A 19,352-nucleotide genomic window follows, 5' to 3' on the forward strand; every position below is an offset into this window, starting at 1 on the left:
GAACATGTGAGCAAAATATTATTGCGCTGTATCCAGCAGGAAATATCCAATTTCACTCTTAAGACCGCCAAAAATCACCTACTCTCCTCTTGGCAAACTATTTCGTCAAAGGGAATGAGTATGTAGATGAAGGGAAGAAAACATATATATTGGCTAATTTCATGATGACAGAAACATCTTCGGTAATACCTCTGTTGTTTATTTTGAGCTGAATGAATAAAAAAGACACATTAGTCTCTTTCTTCAAAAATACCAAAACGCTATCCACTACTAGTACCTTATAGTAGCACTTTCAATCTCATTTGATAGTCGTCTGCTTATTGTTTAGTTTTCTTTTACATTTGTGTGGATGTGTGCACGGCATATTACAACCATTCTATTTCAAGCTCCGTATGTGCCTGATTTGGTCACTTGTTTTGCACTTATCCCATTTTGACAGTACTTATCGGTGCACATGTTTGCTTCCCAAACCACTGGTACGTTTGAAAACTGATGCCTATTCTTACCTATGCACCGTCTGACCACAAATTGAATGTCTTGACAGACACCACTTGGTGTTTAGTGAACTTAAGCGGAGATGGGAATCGAAACACTCGAATTTCTAAAAATGCACAATTTTTGTTTTTGTTTGCTTTCATAAGTTTAGTTTCTCCACTTTCGCGACAAAATAACTGATTATATTAATTAAACTCCATGTACGTTAAAATGGCTTTTAAATAGCACATGTTGGCTACTAAAAACTAAGCCGCGCTGCGGTGGTCTAGTGGCTAAGGTACTCGACTGCTGATGTGCAGGTCACGGGATCGAATTTCGGCTGCCGTGGCTACATTTTTGATGGAGGCGAGAATGCTGTAGGCCTGTGTGCTCAGATTTGGGTGCACGTTAAAGAAACCCAAATGGTCGAGATTTCCAGAGCTCTCCACTACGGTGTCTCTCATAATTATATGGTGGTTTTAATACTAATAATAACTTTCTTTCAGCATCAATAGGAAGGAAAACAACACTGGTGAGGCTACAGAGGCTAGCAAAAAGCCTCTAACGACTTGACAAAGGCCAGCACCCTGTTTACAAAGCTACACAAGGCAAAAAAACAACAGTAAACAACGAATTATGCACTTGTAAGGAAAGGCCTATAAACATAGGGATGACTGATAGGTACACTTTTCAATTCACATTTGGGTGACAGAACTAAAGTCACAGTGGAAGAAATCGCACTTACTTCACTAGCTATGGAAGCCTATTTAATTGTTTAGTTTATCATATTAAAGGAGGAGTTAAGAGCCTGTGTCTGCAAGTAAATAAGCATTTTTTGGCCATAATTTGTACGAGTGTAGGGAAATGTTCCATGTGTGACAGCTTCGTGTAGCATATGTTTTTACAAATGGAGTCAGGGTGGTGAGTTTTTCTAGAGAAGAGTCATTATTTTTTGGTGTGCATGATATCGTTTCAATAGAAGTACATTGAACAAGTTTGGTAATGATGTAACCAAGATATTCAAATAAGGGCTTTATGTGGGCACATATGATTCGTTTGAGATGATTCTCACAGCCTTTTTCGGTAGACGATGGATTTTGGATAAGTTTGAGTTAGACGTTGTTCTCCATACCAGATATCCATATGTTAATTTAGATGAGAAAAGGAAAATGTCTGAAAGCAATTTGATGCGCTTCGACAAAAAGTATTGGAGGCCTGTTAGAATACCCACTATCCGCGAAAGGTTCGAGCGGACAACACTAATGTGTGCGTTTCATTGCATATTTTCTTTGAAAAGAATACCCAAGGTTTTTATTACTGGTACCAGTTCTATTACTGAAAGACCAAGGTGCAAGATAATATATGAATTAATTGGCTTATTTTTAGGGCAAAACAAATCTGCTTTTGTCCTTGAAACATTTTTAGTTAAATAATTGACCTGATGAAAGTACTTAATATAGTGAGTATCTCATTTGCTTTTTTCACTAGCACAGAGAGACTGATATGTCAAAAATAAGCTTGTGTCGTCTGTATAAATAACAAATGATGATTTGATGTGTATATGGACAAGATCATTTATATATAGGTTGAAGAGCAGGGGACCAAGAAATCTTCTTTGAGGAACGCCATGTAGTAAAGGTTTGAAACATGAGTGCAAGTAGTTAATATACATGCTTTGCTGGCAGTACTGTAGGTACGACTTGATGACAGAGAGGAAGCAACCTCTGAAACCGTAATGTTGTAGCTTTTTTGAAAGTGTGACATGATTTATGGGATGAAATGTCTTTGATTAGTTGATGAAAATTCCAAGCGCGTACCGCTCATGTTCAAAGGCATTAAGGGTTATTTCTTTTTGCATCAATAAAGTGCTCTGTGTCGAACGTTGTTTTTTTTTTTTTGTAAACCCAAATTGATAGGGTGTCATGATGGGGTGTTTCTTTACGAATAGACATTTGTATGTGTATAGTTTTTCGACAACTTTGCAGAGTATCGAGATGGGCCTGTAATTAGACATGTTAAATTTATCACCACCTTTGAAAATTGTGATAACTTTGGCGACCTGAAGTCGGTGAGGAAACTGGCCGTACGAAAATATTTGATTTATGACGTGCTCTAATACAGGAGCTATGGTAGTAGCAACGTATGTAAGTGGCCGAGTTTTCAGACCATCTACATCACTACAGGTGATGTTGCTTAGAGATATGATTGTAGACACGAGCCCATCTGCAGTTAGTGGTAATTAAAATGCCGTTTTCTGTATTGGTGGGCCCATAAAATTGAGACAGTACGGGTCGTGATGGCGATTTCCTACGGATGTGAAATGATCATTAAAAGCTACAGCTACATTCTCTCCCGTGTGAGTTGTACCATTCACACTAGCTTCACTGGGGTTTTTATTTGCACTGGGGTATATATTTAGGAGTGTGTTTAACTTTTTTTAAATTATTTCTGGTGTTAGCTTCATATATCACGAGAGCAGGTTTTCAAAATACTCTCTTGTTTTTTTGTAAAAGACTTTTTGTCTTGTTCCTATTACTTTTTCTGAATGTATCTAGATCGTCCTTGTTCTTGGATTTCAAAAATGTTTGATAAAGAACCCTCTTTAGCTTTATAGCTTTCAAACACTGCACGGTAATCTACGGTTTGTGTGCTTTGCGTGGTTGCTTTTTAGTTTTGTAAGGAAAGCTGTCATTATAAATAGTTATAAATTTATCTAAGATGTTGTGCTCTTCTTCTGCATCTCTTGTTGTAAGAACATTTTCTCAAGGTACCTTAGAAAGTAAATTATAAAAAACCTCTAACGTGCCTTCATTTATCTGTCGAAAGGTGCCTACATTTCATTTCACGTTTCTTTTAGCACTTTCGTGCTCACGCTGCAGCCCTTATCACCATGGATTCTAGCCTACATTTGGTCTGACGTATTTTAATTGGAGCATTTTGTTGCTAAGTATTACGTATATGAGAAGATGGTCGCTGATATGCGTTTCAAGAACGCCTGAACTGAGTGACACATTTGTTGAGTTTGTGATAAAGACATCTATGAGTGTTGACGTACCTTGTTGTACACGAATAGGTTGTTCTATAAGGTTAGTAAACGCACTAGCTTCTAAAGTGCAGTTCTTTGCATGATGAGTAGGAGTGTAGCAGATCAATGTTCAAGTTTCGCCAAGAATCAATTTGTAAGTGTTTTCATTAACCTACCCCAGAACCTATCAAAGAACGAAAAAAAAGCTTTATGACTACTTTTGGGGGGACAATATGCAATACAAAAAACAGTTATATTGCATCGCAAAGTTAGTATTTCATAGTCGTCTGTAATTACAGCGAAAATGTCAATTATGTCACAATCAAATGAATCCTTCACGAGCAACATTACACCGCCTCCTGTCTTCCCATTTCAATTTATGTTGTAAGTTCGATAGCCATACACGCGAAGTGCTTCAGAATTTTCTTGGTACCAAGTTTCAGTGATCATAATCACATAGAATTTGAAAGTGAAACCGTCAAGCAATGTTGTTAATTCATCTTCTTCATTCCTAGTGGACTTAGCGTTTATATGTAAGCAATAAACGTTCTTCTAATTTTATGACAAGCGGTAAAGACGATGTTTGCCGTTCCGTCTGGTGCCTGGCTGTTCTAATAAAACTAAAGTGACGTCACAGCTGAGATCTCGCGAATGTTAAATGATATTTTCAAGATCAATGCTACTCGTTATCTGGAGCACTCTAGATATCTCAGTTTTCCAGGCTAATATCTTTCCATTTCTCGTCCACGCATGCAACCAGTTCATTTCTTTCTTTTTTGCCACAGTCATTTCAAGCAGCTTTTTTAGCTGTGGGCAAAGATGTTCATTTACGTAGATAGGCGATTTTTCACCTATTTCACACGCTTTTTTCAGAACAGCATTATGTTTAGACGGCTTGTGAAACTGTACAACATTATGCAAATATGGCTTATTTTTGGCAGGAAGTACATAAGAATTTTATGTACAAAAGAATGTGTGTACATAAGTACTAATATTTTTTTAACGTAAACCCCACATATCAATCAAATCAATGAATTACACGAAATATATTAGAGCTATGTACTCAAATTTGTTTAGCTAAATAGATGCATATTTGTGCTTACATTAAGTTTTTTTTCGCTTCTCTGAGTGTATGCATATTTTTATAAAAAATTTCAAAATTGACCCAGAAAACATTTTTGTTGCCCACTTTGCAGGCCTTTATTTCAAAAAGGGCTTATGACAGAGCAATTAAACTTCTTCCGCAGTACTTTTTCAGCATGCTTATTCATAAAACTGCCGAAGCTTATTTGATAACGCTTTTTAATAAAAGGATACAATCACGCTAACATGAAGAAAACAGTATCAAGAGAAACTTCTGATGACGATTAAAAACAAAAAAACCATTTTTGATATTTTTTAAACTTTTCCTAGTTACTTTCTTGCACATAAGCTTTTACAATCAATAAAAACAATGCTGAATGTGGTTTCCCTTACAGTTATGACCCGTGAGATAATGCCTTTATGCAAGAATAGGCAATTGTATATCGGGCTTGCTACCAGCTAAGTATGCAATGTGGGCCTATACTTCAGTTTCTTAAAAGGCAAGCAGCACTGAAGTCGACTGCAGTGAGGACGCCAATTTCGTAATGATTTAGTCATGAGAGAGGCCATGAGGGCTGGATTAATAAGCAAGCAAGTGCACACAGTCCAGCGTGTTCTGAGGCAAAGAGGGCTCATTTTCATGTCCTCCGAAGGATAGATTGCGATACAGCCGAGAGTAACTTTCATGCATGTGGAAGTTAGCGATGCTCCCGTGTGGGAGTGTCACTATTTCATGCGCTCTTTGCTCACATCGCAGCCCCGCACTGCTAACACTGCACATGAGAAGTGCAGACGTAGCAGACATTGTTCGCACTATTTGTGTGTTCGAAGTGAACGCAAACAAAAGCACGTCTGCAATATGTACTTGTATATTTAAACAAAAGCATCTTGAGGTGACTGATGTAACTTACCGTATAAACCGGACTATAGGTCAAGTGGGAATATAGGTAGACCCCCCTCAAGTTCAGGTTACCGAAAAAGAAAAAAAGGAAAACAACCCAAAATTGCCGAACGACATTTATTTGCAAATTGGGCACACCACACCCTGATCGTCAGAGCTCCTCTCAATCACCATCGCAACTGTTCCTATTCGTTAGATCAAGCACCACTGTCTTCTGAAGACGAGAGTTTGTCGCTGGCCGCCTCGCACAGTGCGTTGTCTTCCATGCCATACAGTGAGTTGCTGATGGAACATTTTTTAAAAGAATTTTCCACCATGGAATCTGGCAAGGAACGCCAGGTGGAAAGCACCCAGCCACAAACAGTCGCCAGCGGAGGCCTCTGTAGGCGGACCGTCGGTGTCTTTGGGTTGTCGTGGACATCCACTTTAGTACTCCAGCTGCACTCGGTTCTTGAACTGCTTGTTTAGCCCAACGTCGATCGGTTGAAGGGTGGACGTCATACCACCTGGTATCACGGCGAGGTCCGTTTTTCCATTGCCCAGTGCGCACTTCACAGCGTCGGTTCAGTTACCACAAAACGCATCTAACACCAGCATGCTGCAAAGACCAAGCAGTGCACCTGGCTGATGTTTCCAGACTACTCGTGTCCATTCGAGCATCATGGCCTCGTCCATGTATCCCTTTTTGTTGACGCGAACGACAACACCGGGCGGGAACACTTCCCTCTTACGTTTGAAAATGATGAAGGGCAAAAGCTTTCTACCATCTGCCATGCATGCCAGCATGACGGTGAAGTGCGAGTGCTCGTTGCCAGTGGACAGCAGCTTCATATCCTTGGCGCCACGCTGCATGATCATGGTCGATGAAGGCATGTGAAACCACACGGGGGTCTTATCGGCATTGTCAATCTGCCCTAACATGTAGTTGTTTTGCTCCCGAAGCCGGTTCACGAAGCCTTGAAAGTTTATAAGCTTGTCCTCAAACTCATCTGGAAACTTCTGACACATGGATGTGTGCCACCGAAAAGAAAATCTTTTGCGCCCATGAATCGACGCACCCAAGAGTTTGGTGCACGATTCTCTCATGAGCCCAGCTTCTCGAGGGAGCTCCACAGCTTTTTTGCGAATGGTATCCACGATCACTGGCAGCGAGCAAGCATGAACTTCCCACACAAAGTTCGCTAGCGTACCCTCCAGCTGTGGATGAACCGCACTTCGCCCACGAAATGACATTTTTCGAAGATTGCACATCTGCAGCTTCCCTTTCTGCACCCTCCAATAGCGCACGCTTCTTTCTGATACACCAAAGCGGTGCTGAGCAGCCATATTCCCATTGGCTTCAGCGAACTCAGCAACCTCTAGTTTAAATGCAGCTGAGTACTGCCTTCTCATACCGCTACTCATATTCAGTGAACGAAAAAAAAAGACCACTAAAAGTTAAACACAATGTCAAGTGGAGGGAGAACTTAGAACAGATCGGAGGCAAATTACGAGCACAAAAAAGCAGATGAGAGAAAAAAACAACAACCTGCTATTGGATTTGAATGCGAAGATGGCCGTGTCCAGTTTCTCATGCACATGCAAGCAACATGTTACCACACAGCGGTGCACTGTCGGCTAGACACTGCTATATAAGACGAGGGGCAACTTTAGCTCGTTGTTTTATTGAAAATATCTCGACTTATATTCCGGTTTATACGGTGGGCACGGCAGGATTCCAACGCACATGCTTGGTGCCTGAACAGAGGCCATCAGCCAAGGTCACAGATTCGCTGTCTGTAGCTTCAGCACTCATAGCACTAATTCAGCACTAATGCACTTCAGCACTAATGCACTTCAGCACTAATTCAGCACTCATAGCCACTCCCGTGACCAAATCATTTCGAAATTGGCATCCTCACTGCAGTCTACAGCTATTTCAGTGCTGCTTGCCTTTTAAAAAACTAATGTATAGATCTGCATTCTACACTTAGCAGGCAGGAAGTCCTATCTACCGTTGCCTATCCTTGCGCAAAGGCATTTTGTCGGCCGTAACTGCAAGGGAAACCACATTATGTAATGTTTTTATTGATTGTGAAAGCTGATGTGCAAGAGAATAACTGAAGAAAGTTTAAGAAAAATCGAAAATGGTTTTTTTTTTGTTTTGAATTGTCATCAGAAGTTTCTTTTGCATGCTATTTTTTTAAAGTTAGCATGTCTGTATCTTTTTTATTGAAAGTTGTTAATAATTTAAGCTTTGGCAGTTTTATAAATAAGCATGTTGAGAAAATACTGTGGAATTTTTAATGCTCTGTCGTAAGCTTTGTTTAAAATAAAGGCCTGGAAAGCAGGCAAAAAAAAAACGTTTCCTGGTTCGATTTTGAGAGTTTTTATAAAAATATGTGCTCTACCCAGAGAAGCAAAAAATAACGGAATGTAAGCACAAATACGCATATATTTAGCTAAACAAATTTTAAGAACATAGCTGTAATATATTTTGCATAATTTATCGCCAAAGTCAGAAAAAACATTAAAAGTGGGTAAGCATGACACTCCATCTTTTCGTCATTATTGATTTACTGTGCTTAGAAACATATTTTCTGGCAAAACCAATAGTGGATCTCGTTTTTTCACTCATTAGGCAAGAATGCATGAAATTTTACAATAAATTTAAGAGGCCGACCGGCCGAGCTTTGTTCTATCTTACATGGAATCACCCAAGTATCTTCTTTGAAACTTGAAACTGCCTTTATAATTATTATGAACCCTAAGTAAGGAATAATTATAGGCTGAGAATTCAAGGAATTATCAATTACAAATTTTCTGGTGTATTAAAATGCCTTGTATACGCCTTTATACGCTTTCGTGATAGTTATTTGTATTCTACAATCAATGTAGAGCAATATGAGACATTAATGGCTCAGAACGATAAAAGTGTAGTAGCATAAAATGTTTGTCTAAAATGAACGTTACACATTCTCATGGTACAAAGCAAGAACTATGCAACTTACTGTAAAGCTGCTTACATAATTGAAATCAGCATAAAAATCTATATATACAAGCCTATATATATAGCAAAAATTTTATTTGCCTAGGCTACACATTAACATAACTTTCTTTTAATCGCATCTTCTTTTAAACGGCGTCAATATGCACTCTCTGGATTTAGCTACTATTCATTGGATCAATGAGATGCCAAACAAGGCTGGTGTGTGCCAGGCTCTTGCAAAGTTTGGTCAGACTAGCAGGACAAGCATGCTTCTTGTGCTACATAGGTACTGTAGCCACTATGGGAGGCTGCCATATGGTGACAATCTGGAATGCTCAAGGCCATAGTGCACACTTTGGTCGCCTCCTGCCCCCTCATCATCTCTGTGTAGTTTCCGACATGAAAGAAGAGAAAAAGTGTTCACAAATCATTGAAAACTCCACTTCTACTTTATAGACAAAAAAAATAATCTTTGGGGCAAAAGATTCGTGGGGCACTAAGCTTAAAGAGTGTGGTTATTGGGTGATTACTTGAAAAGGTGTTGCGGGGCTTCTTTTAGTATATGTTTAAGTGCTGTGTGGAATGATTACTTGGCCCAGGCAAAGTAAGTATGAAGAGGGCAGATCGTGTTAACTAGATCAAATGTATTAGCAGACTGTGCAGCTGTTCTAGTTCGTATTTTAACAAGCTGTGGGAGTTAAAAGCCTGAGTGAGGCTCTAGAAATCTACAGCATTGCCTCGAGGAAGGAGATATGTTAACAGTGTGCTGTGTCGGGCCATATATATGCATAGCTTCGCCCCGCCACGGTGGTCTAGTGGCTAAGGTACTCGGCTGCTGACCCGCAGGTCGCGGGTTCGGATCCCGGCTGCAGCGGCTGCATTTCCGATGGAGGCGGAAATGCTGTAGGCCCGTGTGCTCAGATTTGCGTGCACGTTAAAGAACCCCAGGTGGTCAAAATTTCCGGAGCCCTCCACTACGGCGTCTCTCATAATCATATGGTGGTTTTGGGACATTAAACCCCACATATCAATCAGTTGGTGCATAGCTTCATGAAATGACGAGGTGCTTCTTTTTGTAGCCTTGTGCCTTGTCAATTTATGAAGGTGGTACGAAATAGGCCATTCCAACATATGTACAGGAGAGCTGAATCACCTGCCAAGATAGTAATGAACAATAGTGATTCACAAAGCAATTAATAGATTCATGAAGGTCATCATGAAATGTCACGGGGGTGTCTAGAAGGCGGTAACAGACAACTAGCACTAGCATGCGTCTTAAAGGGGCCTTGCAACAGATTTTGAATGTAGTCACCAATCAGTAGCCAAGGCAGCTTCCTACATGTGAGCCAAATATTGTAGCACTATATGAAGCAGGGAATTTACCATTGGATTTAGAGGTGGCCAAAAATCGCTTGCCCTCATCTCAGCAAACTATGTACATAGCCAAACAGTCTGACTGTATAGCAGAAGGGATGGACGCAGCCATTGGCCGATTTCGTAATTGCGAAAACATCCTTATTATTACTTCTTTTTGTTTTGAGTTCAGTGAATAAAAATATGCTTTCTCTATGTATAAAAACATCAGAAAAGTGTCTTATATTCTTCGTTCTGGTCTTGATCGAAAGTCGTTTGCTAACTGCTTCTTTTTCTCCTACATTCATGTGAGGTGGCACCTGGTGTAGTACACCGTTGCTATTTCAAACACTTCATGCCCGAGCTGATTACTTGCTTTGTGCTTAACCCACTATGACAGCACTTATTTATGTCTCTTTTCAAAGCCATTTGTGTGTTTACCAGGTTTCTTCCACACTTGCACTCTCCTGTGTGCCTTGTGAGCTAGATGCTTTGGCAGACATTGCCTTGTGCCAATTGAAACTGCTTGAAGATGTGCAATCTGGCTTTGGCTACTATCCACCGGTCCAGCTGATGCAGGACAAAGCCAGTGCAGGTTCTCACAGAGCTTGGCCATACCTCAGCTTAAGAGTCGGCCTTTTCGTGCTACCTAAATACTGCGGCCGTCATGGGTTGTCTACGTGTTGGCACGGCACTAGTCTGAAATGCTCAAGACGATGGGACGCACTGATATAGCTTCCTTTCCTCTTGTAACCTCTTCCTGTATAGCTTCCAGTGCACTTGTTGGGTGAAAGAAGAGAGAAAGACTTGAAGCCTGCAACAAATCCCAGTCACATTTGATTCTTACCAAAATCCGGACACGTCATTAGCCCCTTCTGTCGGAAGTGAGCAGATTGTCGCGCCATCTGTTGATTCGCATGCCCACTATTGAACGCATTGTTTGTGTTTTGTGTGGCCGCTCCCAGATGGCCGCTCCCAGTTTTTTTTTATTATTTATAGCCATTTCTATCACTGTCATGTTCTACAAAAAGTACAAATCAATGATATCCTCCCGCACATTGCACGTTTTACCTGCGGGTAGAAGCACACAAGCGAGGGCGACAAATGTGACTGAAGCAGAGATTGAACAAGCCGACCCATCCATGTTTCACGAAGGGGGCATGCGATAACACCACGCCGTGTGTAAGGCCTGCCGTCGATTGCTATTGAAGTAAAGAGGAGATACCCCACCCTGCTTGACAGAGCATTAAGGAACACAATAAGGCCAGGTGGGGGGGAAGGAAGGGTCAAGAAGCAAACATTCTGCGGAGAGTGCTTGCTGTCTTGTGCTCAGTTAGCTATATGCATCAGTATGTGCCAATACTGCTGCGCTCCAGTTGTTTATGATTCCTCCCCTCCTCCCTCTTTTTTTGGAAGTTGAGGTTCTTAATGTTCTGCTGGTAGCTCAGGTCACTCTAAACGTACTCTTTGGAGCTTGATGTAAAATCAGTAGGTAATTTTTTATGCCCTTGTGGCCAACAGATCCGTGACTAGTGTGTGCATGGCCCTTGCGGGCATGGCTCTATGCCCTTGCGGCCAACAAAAAGAGTGCCTAGTGTGCGCATAGTGTAATAAAGTAAGACATGTAAACACAAACACACAAGGAAACCAGACAACACAAATATTGCTTGTGTTGTCTGATTCCTTTCTCATGGGTCCATCTTTGCACACCTTACTTTCCTTCATCATGAATTTCTACCAACTAGTTTTTTGTCATTCCAACTACCAACTAGCTTTTTTGTCATTCTAGAAAACCTATATATACTAGTTGTCACAAAGAAAGAAAATACGGCAAATACGGCTGTTGTGATTTAAAAGAGAGCAAACCTAGGATAGTAATTAGTTGTACTTCAGCCTGCATATACTACATGACTGCAAGTCACTTTTGAAGAATTAGCATTCAGAAATGTGTTTTGCAGTTCACAAGTGCAATTTAAGTGAGGCAGTCACTGAAATTATAGCGATGATACAATCCTGCATTATACAGCAGAACCTCGTTAATACGTTTCCACTTCATATGATTTCATGGCTCCTATGCTTACAATCACACCTGCCACAGTAGTCTAGTGGCTAAGGCACTCGGCTGCTAACCCGCAGATTGCGGGATTGAATGCCGGTCGCAACGGCCGAATTTTCGATGAAGGCAAAAATGTTTAAAGCCTGTGTGCTTAGATTTGGGTTCACGTTAAAGAACACCAGATGGTTGAAATTTTTAGAGCCCTCCACTACAGCATCTCTGATAATCACATGGTGGTTTTGGGATGTTAAACGCCAGCAATTTATTATATAATCTTACAATGGCGGGAATTAAATGAACTCGATTTGGATCTTATGATTTGGATCATACGTTTTTCCAGATGCATTAATTTGTCGCGTTTTTTTTTTTTTTTTTCAGAATTGTATTAGCGCCCCGCCGCGGTAGTCTGGTAGCTAAAGTACTCGGCTGCTGACTCGCAGGTGGCAGGATCGAATCCCGGCTGCGGCAGCTGCATTTCTGATGGAGGCAGAAATGTTGTAGGCCCATGTGCTCAGATTTGGGCACACGTTAAAGAACCTTAGGTGGTCTAAATTTCAGGAGCCCTCCACTACGGCGTCTCTCATAATCATATGGTGGTTTTGGGACGTTAAACCCCACATATCAATCAGAAACGTATTAGCGAGGTCCTACTGTACACCAGTAAACATTATTTGAAGACAGAACTTCTAATTTTATATACTGAAAATCTGGCACGTAGCCAGAGTTTCTTTTCAGGGGGGGGGGGGGGGAGTAGGGTTTAAATGTTCGAAAGAAAGTCTTTTCATGGCAAATAGAAAGATTGTTGCCCAGTAATATAGAAGGTGCCTAATGGTTAGAAGAAAATGAGAACAAAGTGGAATTCAGCACAAGAGGCGAGTTAATCAGTGATGGAAGGCGAATTCTGACGCTGCAGTAAAGCTAGTGCATGTCACCAGAAAGAATGCTTTCCTAGCAAATAATTTTGACCAGGAAGCCCCATACAGAGTCAGTGATGGAAATGGAGTGACAAAAAAAGAAGAAAAAGGGAGGGGGGCGGGATGCAAGAGAACCGGTCATCCACTTACGCATGTGTGGCAAAAAAAAATATTGGATGCTTTTTCTGCCGAACTTCTCATACTCTATCTTAAAGGGGCCCTCTAATGCTTCAAAACATCGGTGCTGACTGCATAACTCATGGTGGTGCTCGCCAGGACTATTGCGAGCGGAAATGACAACTGAAGAGGCAGACCTGTGATTGGATAAATGTAGTGTTAAATGTTATCGTGGCATTGCATCAAAATAAAGATTACTATTGCATTTCTTTTTTTGCAAAGCCGGTCAAAGAATGCGCCGAATGCCACTGCAGGAGGAAATGCGCCGGGGACACTCCAGGCACTGTTGTTTGAAGAAACTAAAAGAAAAAATGTAAGAGCATTGATATATAGACACCATTGCAAAAGGAAAGATTAGTAAATCTACAAAACATTATAGAAGCATTCGTGAGCTGCTGTTCGCTCTTCAAGTATCACATTATTTCTTACTATCGCAACAGCGTCCTCAATACGTTGGACATAACGGGCAATATGGCACACAAGCTTCCTGTACGGTAGGGCTTTCAGTTCATTTTATTGGGCAGCCTTCTGATGTCACAGGGCGAGGTAAACACGGTCAGGTGAGCCCGCGAAAATCAAGTTGTGGGTAAGCATCCATTTCATTGTATTTTGATATCTCTACGCTGAGTAACTGTGCACTGCATGATCTTTTCGCTGCTGCTCTTGCAGCACTTATTTCTTAAGCCTTCAGTGTACGCAACCAGCTAGAACAACATGTGAAACAATGAAAAACTGGAGCCATTTAATGGCATAAATTTTTAAACAAAGAACACACCACACATTCGGGAAAACAATCTTATTGGACTACGTACAAAGAACTAAAGCTTGGATGCTTTTCTGACACAAAAGAAACAGAACATTGACATTCATTTTAGCAAGCAATTTTAAAGAATGTCATGTGCAATGGTATTACCTTATAACGGTCAGTGCAAAAGAAAAAAATCGCCTCCATATTCACAAAGTGAATGATCTTAGAGGAGCTTGCTCGGAGGTGCATGGGGCGTTTATTGGCAAGACCATTCTTGTAGGAATGCTTGTTAACGAGCCGGCACCTGATGTTTACGTTGAAGGCAGTGTTGTCGGGCACGGTCCGCGGCCGTCACTGCACAGTGTTGGCCACATCGATCGGCAAATTAACCACCTGCCCCTTAATGCCATATTGGTCGCTGTCATGAGTCAAATGCCTTACGCTCATAAATGGCAGACATGGAACTATCAGGCGTTCTTCAGCAGGGTTGCGAGCAGGCAGGTGAGACGGCTTGGGAGGATATCGGTACCCATGCATAACACTCATCGTAGGAATTTCTCACGTGCTGTCGTGCCTACGAAGCGACGACAACGATGTGCACGTAATTGCGAGTAGTTGAGCCCAAGGGCCATCGTAAAATGACGCCTTGGGTGGCAGCACGCCATTTAGTGAGGATTGTTGGAATCACCAGAGAGGCAACCAAAGGCGACCTTGAGTGGTGACTGGAGAAGCATGCACTGGCAACACTGGGTGCACGTTGGCGGCCCTGAACAGGGCAGGAGCTTAAGGGGCAAGCTCCTGAAAAAAATGACTGCCTAAGCACTTCGTACATATGATTAACCAGCAAAAGCTAAAAGGTGCGGCCCCGGTATTGAGCAGTGGGTTCAACCCGACATGGCACTGATGCCTTTCACAATTATTGGTTACATGTTCATGCTTCTTAACACGTTTGGCTTGGGTTTACTACAGTGTTTATTCCACATGCCGCACACTGTGCCTCACATGATCATGGTCATGAAGGAGTGTAATGAGTGGTTAAATGCGTTTTGCAATGCATTAATCACAGTGGTTGTTCTTAAACCACAGGTGGTCAAAGACGTCACAACTGAAGCCAGTGTGCTGCTGGAGAAACTCCCGCCTAAAGCGGGCATTTGTCCCAGCAAACACGCTCCCACAATCATCACAATGACGCCGCAACGCCGCGTTGTTGCCATTTTTATTTGACATTGCGAGCCAACTCGGCGGCATGGTTTGCAGAATCCACCCGTCACCGGCGCTTGCATTACCATTCGTGATTTAGCGCGGCTTGAAAGGCTGCGGGATCATCAGTACGCAGTTGCTGTCGGCACTAGGCCTCCCGGGCCTGTTTTTTATGCCCGGACTGCACCATCGGCCCGGCGAATGCGAGTTCTTTAACATTTTTACTGTCGGTGCTCTTCTGGAGTTGTCCGTGGCGTACCCATGTGGACTATTTCAGAAGGAACTGATGCATGCGTGCTCGGCACCATGGCTGCGACAGGATGGACGACGTCACTTGCAATGGAGCCAATGGTGCACGGGCTCGTTAACGATACTGCGAACATCGTCACTGATAATACATTCAATGGAAAACTCTTGTGACTGCGCTGCCAGACAATTTTTCGTTTCTTCTAGCCATATACAGCTTTCGCTGTAAAAACAAACATGTAACCTGGTCGAAGACAGTGGTTCACGCTAGAATTTTCATGCGTCATTCATAAACATAGCGATAAGTTTGTCAGCACTAACTTGTATCTAGTGAATTGACATTAGAGCCAGACCATCAAGCCAGTCCTCAGTCGTCGGGTTCCTCAAATATGTTTTTACTCGGTGAGGTGGGGCAAGATTCAAACCAGTGTACCCATGGCCCAAAGGTTAGCATCGTAACCCTTTGGCTATCTAGTTTCTTTCTTTCTTTCTCTTCTTTTTTTAAGGTGTTCAACACAGATATGACGCTTAGAAGCGATTCTATACAGACAGAGAACTGACATGTTCATTCTGCTTGTATCATGGCACAATTATGAACACACAGCACTGTAGAATTCGCATTCAACTCTAAAGTGAATACATCAAGGAACAGGCTTTTTCAATTATACTACATTACAACAATGGTAAAAATGAAGACCTCACCATTGCAATATACCATTCTGGCTAACATTTCATTCGCTTGTATACATCTGTTAACTTAGTGACCATCCTAATAAAGTGGGTTGTCGAGGGAACTATAGAATGTGCGTTTTTCTGCAACATGTGCACACGCTAGCTGAGTATAGCATAGCATAGCCTCGTGTCGTATAATATATGGCAAGGGGGTGGGAAAGAAGTTAGTGAGGAGAGAAAAGAGTAGGGGAGAACTAGTATAAAGTGAGAGAAAAAAAAAGAGAGGAAAGAAAGAGAGAAAAGGATAGACAGAAAAAATATGTTCACTGATTGTACAGGAGCATTCGCAACTTTACAAAGTTGTAAATGTGGATCCCAGTCGTCATTTTCTACTCATAATAAAATATTGAATCAGCACTCCCTAAACACCTAGGTATTGTTCTTTTCTATATGGTTTTCCGATGCGGGAAACTAATTATATTGGTGCATGTGTGGAGATTTATGCTTGAATATCTGAAGCGCACTGTCTGTACTAAGTATATAACTGAGACATACAAAAGTGCCTCATTCTTAGGCTTGTAGTAGACGAGCACGAAAGTTGCAATTAGATATGTGTAGTGTTGCCAGTGGTCTGGGAAAAGTTCATCTTGGTGCGTTTACTTTTATTTCATTTATCTATGTATAAGCTTCTGTCAGTAGTGTCAAATTCATTTATTATATGTAGCTAGATCTGAGCTTTAAATTGCTCACTTTACCTAGCTTCCGGATTATCTGGCACTATATCTTTATGAAAATTCAAATGTAACAATAATGTAAGTGACAGATTCTTGTTTTCTAAATGTAATTTTAACAAGTACTTTTCGCCAACAGGAACTTGTGAAGGGAACTTCTTTAAGAATTGAGAAGGAACGAAGAATGAGCTTTTGTTACTGTTTAGAGGAATGTGTATAGTGCTGCTCCAGCATTCATTTCTATACTACCTGTCTTCCAAATCGAAGTTCTGTATAAATATGTGACAAGAGTACAACCCTGTATAACTCTGTATTCAACCATTAATTCTTGTGGTATGAATTTTTTTATCTGAAGAAAAAAAGTAAAGATATGCTTCCAAGAATTCGTTCGTGCACTAGAAATGTGGAAAAACTTTTCAGACAAGTCGAATGCCACGCCGCTGTACCAAGTTATTGCAAAAAAGTGATGACAGGTATTTAAGGCAAAAAATGAATTTAAACTCTTTGGTATAAAAAAATCATTGGGTACATGTGGAATCGTCAGGAACTTACAAGTTAGCTAATGTAACAGTACATTATAGCACAAACTCGTTCCAATTATGTGCCAAGGAAATCCTGCTTCTGTTTAGCAGCTGCCAGGTTAAAGGTCACACCGCCCCAATCACTGCAACAATAACTAGTTCATTCACGCACAAAATAAAGTGAAAGCATTGAGACAGTAGATTGTGGAAGAAAGTAAAATTCTGATAGTCAGTGTGCATGCTTATTCTGAAAAACATAGGACCAATTGGTATTTGTTGCTGTGTGAGGTCTTTTACATATCACTGATACAAATATGTATACAAATACGACTGGTATGTGCTCATCTACCATCAGCGTCAAACGAACCCTGAACAGCAGCGAGCCTTCGTAATGGTATAGTGCGTGTTGTCATAGTTATCCCCATGGACAGGCACGTACATTTTGTTTGGCAGCTCTACGAATATGTGCGTGTCTGTTCATAGTGATAAGTGGGTGGCATGCACAATACCATCGTGAAGGCTTGCTGCTGTGCGGCTTTCATTTGACGCTGATAGTACACTAAACATATTTCTAAAACTTGTTTATGCAGCTTTAGATATCGAAGATTTGATGTCGAAATAGCACCTAATAAATTCTCATTGCAAAATTCTACTCATAATTTGTTACCAATGCTAAAACAGCATCTTTTTCTATATTACTATATTTAAAAGAGAATGTACTCACCTATTTATTCTTATTGTGAAAGCATTTCTATGCTAACAATCGAGATTTCATAGATGTCAGAAAGGAACATAAGGCTTCAGCTGAACTCAATGGGAAAAATGTTCCCGGTGAATGATCTGACCAGATGTTCCTTGGTTCTGTGACTCTTGCACGTGTTTGCTTATGACAGCCTGGCTTGGTGTTCCTTGCACCCAGTCTGATTCAGTTAGCATTCCTCATCTGTTTTCACAGCACGTCTGTCTTGCCTGAACATTCTTCAAGATTCCAACTGCTATTAGCATTGTCTCTGACTCTCGTATATGCTTTTGTACACTACTACTAGACTGCTTGGTGAACACAACAGGATAAATGCTATGGTTGGATAGTACTGGTGGGTGTACTACTGTGGCTATAGCTCCTAAAGGTAGAACACAAGCCCTTGGAACTGTGATGGCCGCAACCACTAGGCTAGGCCATGCAAGGGGAGAAGTGATCAGGAGAGAAGAACTGCCTTCGCGTCGCCTGGCCTGACTTGGTAGATTTGGCTACCATCTCAACAGATCAAAATAGGAACATCGGCAGAAGAAATGAGTTGAATACCTGGTTCATTGTGGAGCGTGTGTGAGTTAGTGGTAAAGTGCTTAAAGAGTGGAATATTACGCGGAGCTTTCGCAGAAGTTGTGTAAACATTGTCGCAGCTGTCCTAGGGAATGCAACCATGCAGCAATATGAGCAATGACATGTTATGTATGACACGTGTGGTGCAACCACACTTGTACACAGCACAGAATGATGGCGTGATGTGTGGTATCACGTGTGATATGACATCACGTGTACAAGTGGGTTTTTCAATCTCAAATGCATATGAATGTTTTAAAACTGATCAACTGAGGTGCAACTACAGCTCAACCCTTTTTTTTTTTCACACACCTCTGCTGTTTTTCAGTCATCTACTGTTACTTCTTGCAATATTACAATCATTACATGTGCTATAGCTCAACCCCAAATTTTTAAGTCAGCCCACCCCCAAATTTCAAGTTGACTCAAGCCCATGTTTTTAATATTGGCACACCCCCTATTTTCTCAAGTTGCCCCCAAATTTTTTTCAATGGGCCTGGCTCCTAATTTTCAAGTGAGCCCCAATTTCATAAATTTCAAGTTTACCCACTCCCAATGTATGCTTTTTCCTTGCATTTTCTATGAAGCCCTATGTATTCCTATGGGAAACAAGGTATCATACTTTTTCGTGTTTTGGACATAGTCTTTGCTGCAATTTCCAGCAGACTACATGCCAAGAAATGCTTATGCGTTAAGATGTATTGAAGAATGAGCAGCCAAATAGAAATTATTGTGTGAAACAACTAACTGTGTTTCCCCCCCCCCCCCCTTCCTGTCATGTCAATACGATCTGTGGTTAGACCAAAACTAGAAGAAGGGGCAGGGAAATAGGTAGATGCTTGTTAGAGATCAAATGGAAGCAATAAAAGCATAACAAAACAACAATGATGGCAAAATCTATGCCATCAAGCTTCTTCATATGTATACTGGTACTAGGAATACTGTTTGTTTATTGTATTTTT

The 19,352-nt window shown here is 41.2% G+C and overlaps 1 protein-coding gene across 1 annotated transcript in view; it reads left to right on the forward strand.

Annotated features, from left to right (window-relative positions):
- Nucleotides 1-19,352, forward strand: part of LOC119161570 (putative phosphorylase b kinase regulatory subunit alpha) — a 98,850-nt gene that overhangs the window by 53,758 nt on the left and 25,740 nt on the right. The window lies entirely within an intron of this gene.

This window comes from Rhipicephalus microplus, chromosome X, assembly GCF_043290135.1.
Source record: "Rhipicephalus microplus isolate Deutch F79 chromosome X, USDA_Rmic, whole genome shotgun sequence".
NCBI classification, from domain to species: domain Eukaryota; kingdom Metazoa; phylum Arthropoda; class Arachnida; order Ixodida; family Ixodidae; genus Rhipicephalus; species Rhipicephalus microplus.